This window comes from Tupaia chinensis, unplaced genomic scaffold, assembly GCF_000334495.1.
Source record: "Tupaia chinensis unplaced genomic scaffold, TupChi_1.0 Scaffold143859_1, whole genome shotgun sequence".
Classification (NCBI taxonomy): Eukaryota; Metazoa; Chordata; class Mammalia; order Scandentia; family Tupaiidae; genus Tupaia; species Tupaia belangeri.
The window spans coordinates 9,112-12,439 of record NW_006203710.1 but is presented as its reverse complement, the minus strand read 5'-3'; the positions used below and the strand labels follow the sequence as shown (position 1 = coordinate 12,439).

General features: G+C 40.4%; 1 pseudogene; it reads left to right on the top strand.

Moving 5' to 3' along the window:
• LOC102478137 (rap1 GTPase-GDP dissociation stimulator 1-like) overlaps window positions 1-3,328 on the top strand; it is an 11,273-nt pseudogene that overhangs the window by 4,125 nt on the left and 3,820 nt on the right.

Genomic DNA, 3,328 nt, shown 5'->3' with positions numbered 1-3,328 from the left:
GTTTTTTTTTTTTTTTTTTTGCTACAGGGCATGTGTGCTCGCCAGAAAGACAGAGACAGACAGAAGATACAGAAAGCAAGAAATCACCCCCTAGGGGGGCTGGCCACACCACAGTCCCTTCTCCTCCATTCTCCTCTCCAGCTCTTGGGCACGCATGCACACACACCCAGCGTGAGTCTTAGGCCACTGGGTCCAGGACGTGAGCCACAGTTGACTACGTGGGTGTCCAGTGACATAGCCATTATGCTAACTGCTGGTTCCTGAAAACTGCCATTTTTGAAAGTCAGAATAGTTGAATATTGACAATTTCCTATTACTCAACCTAATAATTTAGGGATAGCCTTTTGTTATCCTATCCAGTCATTGTCTTAAAGCCAAAAGATCAGCTAACATTCTCCACTGCCATGGCTCATTGGCTCTGGGAGAGCCAAGCAGAGGAAAACTCAAGTCCTAGAAGCTCTATCTCTAGTCTCTGCCTGCAACTCCCAAGCTGTGAGAGAGGGCCTTACAGATGGATGGGGATGGAAATACAGAAGTGTAACTAACAGTTACATCTCCCTGGAAACTCAAAAAAGTGCCTGGAAGTCCAGCTCAGCAATTTGCATTGTATGGCAACAGCCACCTTTTACCTAGTCTTCTTTACAGCTAATCCTGGAATTTCAGAGACTATGGGCTCTTATGACAACTGTATCTCACAGCTTGCTTTTCATAGAAACTATACATGTTTAAAAATGTGAAACTGAGAGGCCAGCAGGTGGTGTGGTGGTTGGGACACTGGACTGCCACGTGGCCGACCACAGTTTGGGTCCTGGACCTGGAGGCTTGCTTTCTCACTTTCTCTCCTTCTCTCTCTCTCTCCCTCTTCCTCTCCCTGGTCAAATTAAAAAGTAACAATAAATAAAATTAAATAATTATCTTTTTAAGAATTATTTTATTTAACTGTATTTATTTATTTATTTATTTATTTATTTATTTGAATTTGGCCAGAGAGGGAGAGAGCAAGAGAGAGAGCAAGTGGGAAAGCAAGCCACCAGGTCCAGGACTCGGACTACAGTTGGCCATGTGGGAGTCCAGCACCCTTGTGTACCATACCACCTGCTGACCCCTAAATAAATAATCATTTTTTAAAGGTGAAGCTGAAGGAATAAGCTTTCATGAAATTAATAAAAAGGAAGTTTAGACAGTGATGCTACTTTATGCTTATTTCTTTATGGGGCTATAAAACTGTAGCACACCAGGCTCAGCCTAGTGGTGCAGCTGCCAGCACATTGAAAAGTGCTCTAAGCCACATGGCTGGCTGACCATACATTCAGATCCCCAGGTCAGCCTGAAAACATTCCGTATGTATGCACACATGCCCAAGATCCTGGAGAACTGGAGAGCTAGGGAGAGGGGATCATGGTGTAATGACGCCTTATCAAAGGGCTTCACCTCTTTCAGGTATGCATGTGTACTCTATCCTGAATAAACATTTAAAACTAGCACAGCAGACCTCTACCCACAGCAAAAGAATCTGACTGGCAGAATACCAAGTATGTTCCTACCTCCCTTTCCATATCCTTTACAGTTTTACTCTCACATTGGTTTGACCATGTCCAGGATACATTGCAGCATACTAGTGAGACTCTGAACAAGATTAATTAAAGGAAAGGTCAGTCTCTGTTAACACAGAGTTTTCCCATAGCCCATAAAGGAAAAATGGTTTCCCTGCTCTACAACAAACTTTCTGGGTTTCACCAAGTCCAGAAGCCCAGACATTCTTGCTTCATCAGATTATGTATTGACAAATATGCAAGATAGAAAAAGGTATCTAGCCGGTCAGAAAAGAGAGAAGTATGATCAGAATTGTTTCTGCTTCATCACTTGCTTGCTATGTGACCTAATGAAACTATTCTCATCGATGTTTCCCCTCTTTTTACAGTGGATGGTAAATAACTTTTTGAATGATTAGGAATTGATACTGTTTAGTGTTAAAATATGTTTTGAAATATCAGCACAAACAATTGGTTTTTGCTCCTACCCCAGGTTTCTAAATATCTAAGGAGCACAATAAAAAAAGATAATCATGCGTAGAAATATAGTATTGGAAGAATAAAAATGATTTAAAATAAGATTGTTTTCCCTAACCAGAGTGTAGAATGAAGCAAGGAAGTTAAGAAAAACCTTTTGTTTTGTATTAAGGAATCTCATGCCCTTTGTTGCCATTACCCTCTTGAGATCCTTGACCTTCCCTCTGGGGGAGATTCAGGGCAAATTATTGTTTTCCCTAGTAACCAGCTATCCTAGAACCCCACATAAACATATATTTTCTATCCTAAACATAAGGCATTCTCTTTGATAGAGAAAATGGTCAATCTCTTTGAATTTAAGTCTTTCAATATAAATCAAGGAACTTGTACCTCAGAAAGTGTTATGATTCCTTGGTCTGGTACTACTCTGACCAGTTCAGAATTACATAATTGGTTTATTCTTCATTGTAATTACAGATTTAAAAGTAAGTGGCTTGCTAAATAAACAACTCTCAAAGGAAGGCATATGAACAGCCAAAACATGAAAAAATACTCAGTCTCCCTCATCATAAGGGAGATGCAAAACAAAACATCAATGAGATACCACCTAATCCCAGTCAGAATGGTGAAGATTAATAAACCTAAAAATGATAAGTGCTGGTGAGGATGTGGTGAAAGGGGAACTCTCCTACACCGCTGGTGGGAATGTAAATTTTTCCAGCCACTGTGGAGAACAATATGGAGGTTCCTCAAAGACCTACAAGTAGAACTACCATATGATCCAGCAGTCCCACTCCTGGGTATCTACCCAAAGGACAGGAGAATGCCCAATCAGAAAAGTGCTTGCTCATCTATGTTAATTGCAGCATTATTCACAGTTGCTTAGACATGCAACCAACCCAAATGTTCATGAACAGATGAATGAATTGAAAAAGTGTGGCACACAGACTCTGTGAAATACTATTCTGCCATTAAAATAAAACATGTCATTTGATTGCAAGTGGGCAAATATGGAAGATTTACTGCTGAGTGAAGCAAGCCAGACCATGAAAGAGAGACGTCCGTATGTCTCCCCCTAACATACTGACTATTCACACTCTGGTGAAAACTGAAAGATTAGAGGACATAAAAGCATTGAAAATGGTTATGTGAAAATGGAGACAGTGTGGGAAGAGGGTGGAAGAAGTGGGAGAGTGTGAGAAAATAAATTAAGGTGAAAAATAGAGAGGCAAGACATTTATTGGACACAGAAATGGATTACTGTCTGTTGATGATGATGTGTATAATATCCTCAACTGGACTGATATGAGCTGCATTCC